The sequence below is a fragment of the Peromyscus californicus genome, unplaced genomic scaffold (genome assembly GCF_007827085.1).
Source record: "Peromyscus californicus insignis strain IS unplaced genomic scaffold, ASM782708v3 Scaffold_4__1_contigs__length_199733344, whole genome shotgun sequence".
Lineage (NCBI taxonomy): Eukaryota > Metazoa > Chordata > Mammalia > Rodentia > Cricetidae > Peromyscus > Peromyscus californicus.
The window spans coordinates 70,221,999-70,234,474 of NW_026294562.1; the positions used below are offsets into that span (position 1 = coordinate 70,221,999).

At 48.3% G+C, this 12,476-nt stretch overlaps 1 protein-coding gene across 3 annotated transcripts in view; it reads left to right on the forward strand.

Annotated features, from left to right (window-relative positions):
* Ctbp2 (C-terminal binding protein 2) overlaps positions 1 to 12,476 on the forward strand; it is a 140,293-nt gene that overhangs the window by 33,917 nt on the left and 93,900 nt on the right. For all 3 annotated transcript variants that reach the window (XM_052713740.1, XM_052713742.1, XM_052713741.1), the window contains one exon: positions 7,037 to 7,140. The gene's annotated coding sequence lies outside the window, so the exon portion shown is untranslated. The remainder of the gene's footprint in view (positions 1 to 7,036; positions 7,141 to 12,476) is intronic.

Below are 12,476 nucleotides of genomic sequence, written 5' to 3' on the forward strand. Positions count from 1 at the left end.
GAGGCTCACTTATTCAAGAAAACAGCCATTTAAGGTTTCATCAAAATCTAGGGGAGAAAGGAGTATTAGTATTGAAATCCTTTTTTGGTCCATACACCTTACGTCACCAAGCATTTGGGGGAAAGAGGTATTTGCGTGATTGTTGCCTGGCGATAGTGAGGATAAACTCTGGAGGGATGAATCGGGGAAAATGCAAGCCCGAACGAAGACAATGGAGGCGGACATAGCAAGGACGCTCCTGTAATTTTCTTCTTCTGGATTCTTTGAATCAGCAGGGAAGTTACTGTGAGTCCTAGCTGCAGAGCCAGCGCTCCTTAAAAGGGGAGGCAGCGAAGATGTGGGAGGACAGACCTTTTGCCTGGAATGAAAAGGCCGACACAGAGGCTGAGGCCACCAACTGGGTCCCTGAGTTGCTTGAGGAACTGGCATAACCATGGGTCTGCTCTGGGCCAGGCAGCTCCACTGACCCTGGCGATCTGTTGGAACACTCCAGTTCCAGAACTTTCTTTGAGTGAGCTGGGCATTGGAAGCCAGCCAGCCCAGCGTACACACGGTGGCTGGGACACAGTTGTAGCCAATTCCAGCCTGCTGTCTGTAGTTTCGTTTTCAGCCAGGCTGGATCAGGGACTTCTGATCCCAAGGGGGCCCACTCACCCAGCTGCTCCAAGAGCTTATTTTCTTTCTTCCTAGGCCCCAGGTCAGCAGCCTTCTTCTGTCAGGTGTGGCTTGCAGGGTGACTGGGAAGTAGCATCTGGAAGGAAACAAGCCAGACCTGCTTTTTTGGGAAGTGCCAGCTCCAGTGGAAGAAGGTCAGGGTTCAGGGAGCTGTGTGTTCTTACAGGCCAGGTGCCAGAAGGCGGCGACCCCAGTGCAGTGCCTCTGTCTGTCAACAGGAACCTCCCTGGTTTCTCTGTGTCTGCCTCTCATCTCAACCATCAGAGGAGTGGAATTATAGTTCTTGCTACCTCTCTGGCTTTATTTTGCTTCTGGGAATTTAAACGTAGGTCTTCACGTATGTGTGACAGGAGTTTTTTACTCGCCGAGCCTTCTCCCCAGCCCTATTATCTTGTTAGATCCACATATAGGTGTAGCAGAAGTAGTACCCTGAGATGGCAGCTTCCTCCCTCCCTCCTCTCTCTCCCCACTGGTAACAGTATCCTAGCCTGGAAAGAGACACTGGTATATAGCACACATCCTGTGCAGGTTCTCTGTGGGACTTGCATGGTGCTCAGGGGAACTAGATGTCTTTATAGCACCTGCACACCAGTCCCATTTCTCAGATGTTGCAGTACGGTTTTTGTGTCACCATGATTTGGGTAAGAAGTCTTCTTCCTCGTGTGTTTCTGCACAGAATACAGTAAGCAACAGATCCTGTCGAAAGGATTGTTAGGTTCCAGTGTTAGGTAAGGTTCCAGCAAGGGGTGCCGACCTGATGCACAACTCCAGCCGGGGCTGTTGGTGTCTGTGGTTCTTCAGGTAGAGGTCACATCGGCCTCCATCTTGGGCATGCTTCAGTGAGATCAGTGAAAACAGCACATCCTGGGAATCTAATTTCACAGAAAATATTTGAATATTGTTTGGCTTTTGAGACCCTTTGTATGTCTAACTAAGGCTACCCTTGAACTTGCTATTTGGCTCCGGTTAGCCATTTTGAACTCACAGCCCACCCCCGTCTAAGCCGCCTTGCAAGTATTTGGATTACAGGGATGTACCACCACACCTGGCTCAAGCTGTTTCTCAGCCACGCCCGCACTGACACATTGTGTGAATGAGGATAACATTTAGCATTTACAAATTGCTGTCCTCATGAATGCCAGGGTTCCACGGCTGTCTCTCTTCACATCTTAGGGATAATTGACCACTGCAATTCTGACTTCTGAATTGAAATTTCCAAGAGGAAGGGCATCATTTCATAGTAGCTTGAACTCTGTGAAGGACACTCCGTTTCTTTCATAATTTACTGTGCTATACTGCAGCTATTTTAAGGACTCACATCCCAAGTCGGGGTCCAGGTGGCTGGAAAATGAGACGGGGACAGCCTGGGAACCTCTGTTCCCAGCTTCAGCTCCGTCCCTTCTGACCTGGCCACTTGCAGCATTATCTTGATGTCAGGAAACACATGCTCTTTGCAGAACAGGGAAGCACACAGGGAAGAAAATTAAAATGAATAATGAATAACTGTTCCATTATATATTTTAGAAAAATCACTTTTAATCGTTGCATGGAGAAATAACACTTTAGATTTTTTTCTGTCTCATGCATATATGTATACATTAAAAGATGAAATTCACTAGAGAGTATTTTTAAATAAAAAAAAATCTGAATGTGTTCTGTATTTCATTTTCCATTTGACCTATAGGTATTCCTATATCTTTATGTCTTTTGAAGTGTTTGAAATCCGTATCATCATAACATACGGTATAAGTCACACAGTAGCCCTGATGTTACCTAACGCCTCATGCAGTGGCGTTTAACTTTTCTGTAAGTATTGACCGCTTGTCCCATTATTCCGCAGTAACAGATTAGGGATAGCATATCGGTTTCAGAGATGGTTCCAGGGACTAGATGAGCAGTACTCTGCCCTGCAAACTCCTCAAAGCCAGGAACATTCATTTTCCCATTGTGCCTTCCAAACCTTAATGCAGAAGCTTATGATGGTGTCCAGCCTCCATCTGTTATAATACCAGTCTGTGCACCAAACATCTGGAGACATCTGTGCTGACTACCCTGGGCCCCTTGTCTTTTGCTCAGCTGAGTGTTGGTGGGTGCCTAGTGCCGAGGCTGGCTTCTTAGATAACATTCCACTACCTCTGGTGGACAGGGTGTACTAGCTGGTTCAGTCACTGCCAGTTCAACCTAGGCTTGTATCTACTTTTTCCAGCAGGTTCCTGAGTCTCTTGCTCCTCATTGGTCACTTTGGCCTGGGTACTGTTTGGAATGATAGGCCAGAGAGGAGACACCCTTCAGTGGTGTTTGGGTAGAGGTTGAAAGGGGCCCTGGTAAGTTTTTGGGGGGTGGGTCCAGCTTCTTTTAGGGAATCCTGATCAGCTGACAGACTTTCCTCACATCCCAGTTTCCAGTGAAGGTGGTTGTACAGTCTACAGTCCACCCAGTACCTATAGACACTGCCTCCCACCTCATCCCTGGAGCCTGTGCTCAGATTGCTCACAGTAGCTTGCCTTCTGTCTCCTGGCAAGCTGGGCAGTTTGGGGTGTGGGAACTCAGCTTGAGGTCACAAAATGACATCGCTGTGTGGGTTGTCGCTCATGGGTCTAACTTTCATTCCTTTTAAAAAACTTGGCCATCATCAGTCCTGAGTAACAGATCCCAATCATCAAGGGACATCCAGTGACCGCCAAGACACCCCACCTGCTATCCCTGTACCCTCCATGAGCCAGTGAGATTGTGGTGCTCCTACCACCCAGTGCCCCATCGAGGTGAGTCTCCCAGGATAGTGCTTCCTGTCAGGTAGTCCGTGGAGACACAGCTGAGGCTTGGGCATTTTCTTCTCGTTACTCAGGTAGTTCCAAGGCTTGCCTTACAGTTTTCACTAGTAGTGGAAAGCAGTTCTCACGTCCACGGCTGTTGAGGCTATTCACATCCCCCCCCCCCCCCCCCCCCCGCCCCTTTGGTTGTTCAAAACAGGATTTCTCTGTGTAGCTCTTGCTGTCCTACTACTCTGTAGTAGACCAGGCTGACCTTGAACTCAGAAACCCACCTGAGTGCTGAGATTAAAGGTGTGCGCTGACCCTCCCAGATGGCACACTTTGGCACATGTTCCCCATGTCGGATGTGGGCTACTTATTCTGCCCTGCAGGGGACATGATTGTGTGCATGTTTTTTCCCCATGAAATGACTTCATACCTCCCCTGGCTTCATACCAATGAGCCAGGCCTTCCTGGAGTAGGCTTGTATTCAGTGGGCCAGTTACATGATACTCAGGGTACTGATGCAGAAGCCATGACAGCCTCAGGGCCTGGATCACCATGGGACCCAGAAAGTGGGGCTCATGCCCCTCCAGCTGCTGTCCCTTGTACCAATTTAGTCCTGGATGCGCTGTCATACCCTCAGCAGCCCCAAGTGTGCACATCCCTTCTCCCTGCCCACTCAGCTGGCATAATTCCCATGGTGCCCGCTGTTCAGTTCATGTCTGTAGTTCAGTGTGCGGCCTCACTCGCTGTCCCCGCTCCCAAGTGGAGGAAGAGGTAGGTAAGAGTTAGTTACGCTGTCCCCCCCCCCCCCCCCCCCCCCCCGGGTGGTAGGTAGATCTTGCTGAGATTAGATGGCGAGAAAGGTGGAGGACAGGCTGCCAGGCAAGCTTGTACTGAGGCTGCTTGGGATCCTGGGGTCGCTGAGTTAGGAACAGTGGTGATCTTAATCAGCGAAGTCATTTCTGTGTCTGGCCGTATACTCCTGGAAGTTCTTAGAGAAACCTGCCAAGAAAGTTTCCCCTGGTGCATCCTCGGGGCACGACTCATGCTGCACTGTCAGCAGGTATCTGCTGAGACACGTATCTGAGTTCAGAGCTGGGTGTTCGGGGGCCCCGCTCTCTCTAAGTACCCCCTCCAACCTTCAGGTAACAGTGGTGCTGGCTTCAAAGATTCTGACGCTTTTCCAAGCCCTTGAACGTTTTTAATCCGCTAAATAAGCTGTCACCCTTTGCTCGGCTGAAGGCTGCAGGCTCTTCCGAACCCCCAGCTTGAAATTCCACGTGAAGCCCCCATGAAGGCACAGTTGCGATTCGGTACTCACTTTTAGTGTGGACTATCTCAACTGCAAATAAAGCCTGCGCCCATCACCCACTAAGATTAAGCAAGGGTAGAGTCTCTTTGTTTCCTTCAAGTCTTAGTTTATGATTGAGAAACATTACAGTCTGAGTGCACTTTGCCCACTCAGTTTCTTTTTTTCCCCCCTTATTTCTAAAAGGGTCAGTATTGTCAATCAAGTGGGTATGTAATTTCCTTATCCTTTGGGAGGATTGTTTGTTTGTTTGTTTGTTTGTTTTTGAGACAATCTCACTTGGTAGCCAAGAATTCAAAGAGATACAGAGAACACATGCCTCGGTATCCTGAGTGCTGGGATATAAGATGTGTATCCCTACACCTGGAAAAATATATATATATAATATATATATATATATATATATATGTGTATGTATGTGTATATATATGTATAGTGTATGTACGGTAGAAAGCGAGAGAGATCTTTTCTCCTGAGCAAATCATTGAAAATGGAAAAGAGAATCCTGTGGCACTTTTAGCACAAGCCATACTACACGGAGGTCAGCTATGTTGATAATTAATACTCGATTCCCTCCAATGTTCAGAAAGGAGAATATTGAACATGGGCTAAAGTCCGAAGGGAAGGAGTTAGGAAAGGTACCTGTGAGACGACTTTTTTTTTTTTTTTTTTTTTTTTTTTTTTTTTTTTTTTGGTTTTTCGAGACAGGGTTTCTCTGTGTAGCTTTGCGCCTTTCCTGGAACTCACTTGGTAGCCCAGGCTGGCCTTGAACTCACAGAGATCCGCCTGGCTCTGCCTCCCGAGTGCTGGGATTAAAGGCGTGCGCCACCACCGCCCGGCTGAGACGACTTTTAAAAGTGTATAGAAGTTTGTCAGACAAGCCCTGCTACCTCAGAAGGATGGCTCTTTGGCTGTGATGGATGCTTCTGTCATTGCTCTAGACTACTCAGAGGATGTGCGTGTCCCTCTCTCTGTTCCTGACACTTGAGAGCTTGGAATGTCTACCTTAAACCACCTTCCTTAAACTGGGCTGTTTGGGTTGTAAGGTGTGTGTGTGTGTGGGTGTGGGTGTGCAATGGGCAGTAACTTCTCTGCCTGTTAGCCAGGCCTCCTCCTTTTCAATGAGGAGAGCTGTATTAGGACATTAGGGCTGCGCACGCCTTTAATCCTAGCACTCTGGAGGCAGAGGAGCTCTGTGACTAGCTACACAGTGGGGTCCCTGTCCCTCTTTGTCCCCTAAAATTGTATGGCTGGAAAAGTCATGGCTAGCTGGGAAGCTAGTGATTTCATGGTTTTCGTTGGTGTGTGGATTTTTTGTTTGTTTGTTTGTTTGTGGTGATGGTGAGTATATATGTTAACCAAATATTGGAATCCAGGTTAAGTGGTGAGATTGGGGGAGGGTGGATTGGAGGCAACAGTTCATGAATGTAGCATGTGTCCCTTACCCTTCTAGCGGGGTGCTTTCATATGTGGGCTCTGTAGTTGCGTAGCAACCCACACTGGTGGAATTCCATCTTCATGGAAAAGCCATAGAGAAAGAAACCTGGCCGTGCTTGCGGGCCAGATGTTGGCTTTCTCCCTTGGCCACAGGACTGGCTTCACTGCCCACCCCTGCTGCTGCTCTGCCCAAATGGGAAGCAGGTCAGGTGACTGGGATGGTACCATATATTTGCCCCACCTGGGTTTAAATGAATGTGAGTGCTGCTTAATGCAGTACCTAGCCTCATACTGCATTTGCCAGGAAAGTGCGATTTTTATTGAACGTTAGGATTGAATTCTTAACTGGGTAATCAATTTCAGTAGTGAGTTAAAATGCCTTCTATTAATGGACAGCTGCAGCCGTTCCTCCGACTTCCAGATTAGCAGTTGTCAGCATTTATGCTAATAGCACTTATAAACCAGGCGCTTATGAAATGCACTTTATTATTCTGTATCTCTTAGAACACTTGCTAATACTTTTTGCTTGAAGGTATTGATTGTTTGGTCCCTTGGTGTGCTATGTGGCCCCGTAAAGGAAGCCAAGGGACGTTTTCACGCCGATGACACCATCACCCCTCTGGTTTTGCACTCTTGGCTTCATGTCAGAGAGGGTGGAAAGGGTCCATTTGTTCTGGTGCTCCCCTGTTTAATTTGATCTGCCGTGCAGCTCCAGCAAGACAAATAGTATTTTTAATGAAACCGTTTAATAACCTGGTAGCTTCGAGTGGAGGGCATTGGAAAAACGCAATTAAAGGATGGCTGGGGGTAAACAGAATCGGTGCTTCTTCCTCACGGACTCGGTTCATTGTGTTTTCAGGGTTTCAGCACCGTCAATGGTTGTAAACCGATGAAGCTGCACCCCCTTACAGAGACGGACAGCCCATCAAGTGCGCTGTAGAGTTTGTGGACGCATTTCTATCGGTGAGTTACTGTAACACATCTCCAGGTAAAAGTTGAGTTTTCTGAAATCCCTTTTGGAAGGTGTTTTCAATTAGCAGATGACTACGGATCGCTGGCGGCCTCTGGGTGCTTCCCTGGGATGTCTCATGGCAGGATCATATTGATTGTCTTTCAATTAATTGCATCTGGTATTTTCATTTATCAAAGCAAAATACATGTAATTAACTCTGAAGCACTACAGTCCAGTGGCGAGAGATTCCTGCTGCTGCTTCTCTGGAGATAAGTCAGCAGAAATTATCCTACAAGGAAACTGGAGTCAGGATGGAAATAGTAGTAGGACTTCTCGACGTATTAATTAGAAGGAATAAAAATGAATTAGGGAGATGGTTTCTTGCCGTTCAGTTACTTTGTGAGATAGTAGATGGATGTCCTTAAGAAGGCAGCGGCTGGCCGGCCACGGCAGTAGTGCTTATGCTTTTGGAGTTCCAGCCTCAAGGATGTCTTGTGATCTAATGATTTTTTCCCCCCCTGAGGGAGTCGATGGGGAGGGACTGTGGGTGTAGGTGGAGGAGGCATGTGGCAGAGAGAATATTGATTGGGCATGGCGCAGTCCTGCACTAGCAGCAAGGTTTAGGGTTTTTAGTTTACTCTTAACATGCTTTTTGCCGTCGTACACAAGATCTGGGTCTTGCTCAGAAGTCTCATCAAGTGTCGACTTCTGCAATGGGATTGATTCCTGCCGTGCCCCACCCCCCACCCCTGCGCTTTTAAAAAATACATATTTCCCCCTTGAACTAACAGTGTCTGTCGTTCAAAAACGGGGAGTCAATCGTGAGCCTAGCTCATTATTCTTACTGTATAGTTTAGAGGTTCGAGCTGTGGTCACGGTGGTCACAGCTGGATCATAGCTGGCTTTCTCAGCTTCCAGGAGCAGCAAGTGGTGACCCCCGGGGGACCAAGCTGAATCTCAAGTGTGAACAAAATGGCAGAGGGAGGTTATAGGGTTGTAGATTTAGCAAGGTTCTGCTTGGGTGGCTCCTTTCTCATGGAGCAAGGCCAGCGGGACAGCAGCGTAGCCAGGCAGTCCTAGGTTGCAGATGTCTCCCCAGCTTAGTGCCTGTCAAAAAGGAGCTTCATTTTGGGGTGTTGGAGGAAGGAAGAGAGTATGTGGGCTGAGATGTCCCCCGCCTTGCATTTGACTGCAGAGACCTTTCCTAGACATTCTTTGATAAACTGGGTGGGCACTCACATTGGCCACTTAACGCAGGAGTGCTTGGTCGTCTTTGGACAATTACCAATCTTAGCAATTGGGGTGGGGGTGGTGATGGACTTAGATTATCCATGAACCTAAAGTAGGGGAGGACATATGAGGAAAGCCCAATAGCCTCTGCTTTGGCTAGTTTTATGTCACCTTGAAACAAGCTAGAGTCATTTGAAAAGAAAGGGCGAGCCTGTGGGACATTTTCTTAGTGATTGATGTGGGAGGGCTCAGCCTGCCCACTGTAGGTGGTACTACCTCTGGGTTGGTGGTTCTGGGTGCAATAAGAAAACAGGGTAAGTAAACCGTGAAGAGCAAGCCAGTGAGCAGCCCTCCTCCATGGCCTCTGTTCCAGTTACTGCCTCCAGGTTCCTGTCTTGACTGCTTCTGAATGATGGACTGTTATGTGGAAGTGTAAGCTGAAATATTATCTTCCCCAGGTTGCTTATGGTCATGATCTTTTAACACAGCAATAGAAACCCTAACTAAGACAGCCTCTTTCATTCAGTTTTTTTTCTTGACTTTCGCTTTTCAAGGCTACATTTCACTATTCCCCTAGGGCAGTGGTTCTCAACCTTCCTAATGATTTGACCCTTCAATACCTCATGTTGTGGTGACACCACCTCCCCCCCCCACACACACCCCGCCCCGCCACCACCATGAAATTATTTCGTTGCTACTTCATAACTGTAATTTTGCTGCTGTTGTGAATTGTAAATATCTGATATGTGCCCCACAGAGGGGTCATGATCCACAGGTTGAGAACCGTTACCCTTGGACGACCTGTGCCAATGTCTGTTGGCTCAGGATTCCACGGTCACTGTGGGCCGGGCTGGTGCACTGTAAGTTATTATTCAGAACTGTGATGATGCCACAGGTGTGTTTGGTCCTGTCCAGGAACTGGCAGTACCTACTACAGATGCACACCCATTCTTACCTGGGTCAGGGAACCCCTGGGCTGGGGAGCAGTTCCTCAGAGGGATACTTGTATTTTATGGATTCTCCTCTTGGGGTTGGGAAAAAAAGTGCTTTTGTAAATACCTGAAAAAGAATGGAAGTCACATCAGAGCCCTTGGCTGTTCTTAACATAAGACAATGGCAGAATTGTGGTGGCGCGGAGTTTTATGAGAAGTGGATCTGGACCTGGCTGTGCCTGTACACACTTCCTTTCTTCTCTTTCCTTTCCTTTCCTCCCCGCTCCCTCTTTAAAAGATTGTATGCTTATGGGTGTTTACCCGTACTCCCAGAGGAGGGCATCTGGTCCCCTGGAGCTGGAGTTAAAGATAACGGTGATTTACCTTGCTGCTGGATACTGGGAATCAAACCCAGCCCCTCTGCAAGAGCAGAAAGGGTTCAGAACACTGAGCCACCTCCAGCCCCACGCTGTATTTTAATAGATCGTGATACAGATTTGGATCCCTGGAGAGGCCATCAGAGGTGACAGAGAGCTGCTGCTGGTCACTCAGTGTGGTGGAGGAGACCTTGCCATGGTCTGTCATGCCAGCTGACAGTGAGCTGGGCTTCCAGCTGTCTAATAGTACCAGGTGAGGTCACCACTCTAGACACTGGGCTTCTAATTTATTTCTGGCAGGAAGTTACCTTTCTTTCATGAAAAACAGAAAATAAAAACAGTCTTGCCTTGTTAGAAACAGATGCCCAAAACTTGGGATCTGATGGTATGGGTTGCGGTGTCGGTGTACTAGTTTTCAGGATCCCGGCCTTCAGCCTCCCGGGTGTAGTTGCTAGCTCTAGTAAGTGTGTCGCAGTGGCTATGGAAGAACATGTGATCTGCTGGAGTGACAGTGACGTCAGGCTACCAGGGTGAGAAACAAAAAGCCGCAAAGAAAATACACAAGTCTGTAAGCCAGGAGCTACGGAGGGGTAAGGCCGAGCATGCTGGAGGAGAGGAGTGGAGCTAGCTCCTTGTGGAGAGGTTCTGCAGCTGGAGCCCTTGGTTCCTGTTGGAACTTGATGTCCCCAGCAGAAGCCAAGCACGTGATAAGCACTCCCAGCCTCCTGAGAATAAATGGGAAGTGTTGGTGGACCCACACTTGTTCCTCCTGAGAATTTCAGCATCCAAGTGTCACTTCCTGAGTGGGACTAGCCCCTGGGATCCTCCCTGTTTCCTCAAGTCCAGGGCTCCCGGGCTCCTCCCGATGGGTTTGGTTGCCTCCTAGGTTAACAGTGCTCTCTGTCTTCTGCCCCTTCCTGTTGTTGAAGAGGAAACAGATGAAACAGCCTCAATTTTCACTGCTGCCACTCATGGGACAGAGGTCTGTCTGTTTTCCAGGGTTCTCGGCCAGCATTGGGATTCCTGCTGCAGGGCCCTCATTTGGAAGATGTCTCCCAGCAGGCTTTATTTAGCATTGTCAGTGAACCCGGTCAGTCAACTGTCTTCTTTTAGCACGATACACAGTTGGGCACTCTGGTAGATGCAGAGATAGAGCCATCTCTTTCCCTAATGACCAGGGCCAAGACTCTGGTGTGCAGATCTGCTCACTGACGTGTGGAGCCTTCTTGCAGAATTGGGTGCATCTGTCTCCTAATCTGTAGACCCTTGGGATCAGTGAAGAACTCAACACTTCGATCCACTCATCTGCAGTGAAGCCTTTCTGCAGACCTGGGCTTAAGGTGGTGATGGTATTGTCCTAAGCCCAAGTTCTCGCTTATATCCCTTCTTCCTGGTGACGTCTTTGAGAAGCACCACAGTAGCTTTGGTCAGCGTCACCCGGGGTAGGAGAATCCATTTGGAGTTGGCAAGGACATTCTGGGGCCTTTGATCTTTCTGAAGGTTCATTTCTCAAGTGTATAATGGCACTAGGTCATGCCTAAGCTTGTGAGAGGCCAGCACATGGTTCACAGAGCATGGAGGCCAGCCTCTGGATGCTTCCTGTGGGTTGGCTGTGGGGGATCTTAGGACACCCCCCCCACTGTTGACTTACCATACAAGTTTATGATCCACCCAAGGTCTCCCCAGTAGGTTTAGTAACCACAGACAACATTCTGTGGGAATACTAGATGCAAACAGCAGTGACCCCTCCCTGCCCTTCTGCCTGAGGCGTGGAGCTTGGATTCCATGGAGTGGAAAGGAGAGGGTGTGAGGAGAGGCTCTGACTTGTTGAGAAATGATACTTTCTTGTCTGAGCCCTGGGCTGTGGATGTGTATGTTAATGTGTAAAGTGCAGAGGCAGGAGGATAAGTTTTCTTACTAAAATTTTAGCTAGATTTCAGCTTAAGGTTTCCACGTGTGATTAGTAGAGCAGAGCAGGATTATTTCTTGTGGACAGTTCCTCATCTCAGCATTACGTTGCTGGCATAAGACCCGTGACGCCTACTTTAAAAGTTGGCCTTTATTTTTAATTTTGGATATGCATGTGTGTTTCAAGTGTGTACATGTGTGTAGTACCAGTGGGAGCCAGAAGAGAGTGTGGGGTTCCCTGGAGATGGCGTTTGGGAGCGGCCTGACATGGGTGCTGGGAGCCAAATGTGCTCTGAACTGCTGAGCCATCTCCCCAGCCTCCTTCCCCCCCCCCCCCTGCCTTAAACATGGCCTCAGGTCAAGTCACTTTGAGTTGATTTTTATGGCAGGACCTCCTCCATGATATGCTTGGACATGCCCGGCTTAGAGAACAGAAGGACTTAAATTTGAACTTGGAGTGGTTGGCAAGTATAAATGCTGAGGAAACCCTGACAGTGGCTCTACCTTCAGAGAGCCTAGCAATGAGGGAACTCACGGGTGTCTTAGTTTAAAACCAGTTTCAGGTCCCTGTTTTCTCTTGGCTTAAAGAGCAGAACGTCAAGTGCATTTCCCAAAGCAGGGCTGCAAGAGCCACCAGGAATCCCATGCGCTCCTAGAGCCGGGCTCCAGCCTAATGTTTTATCTGGGTCCAGAAGAAGGGTGCTATTGGCCCATGGCCCCTCCCTTCCCCTTGGCATCCATCTAACCCCGTCTAGAACACTCTCTCTCTATTGATTGACTTCCTTTATTTTTTGGCAAACTTCGAGACTCCCACCTGGCCCCAAGCTGCATACAAATAAAGTCTTCCTGCTAACTGAATACATTTTGCAATTCACTCTTTCCACACAGCAATTAAGATAA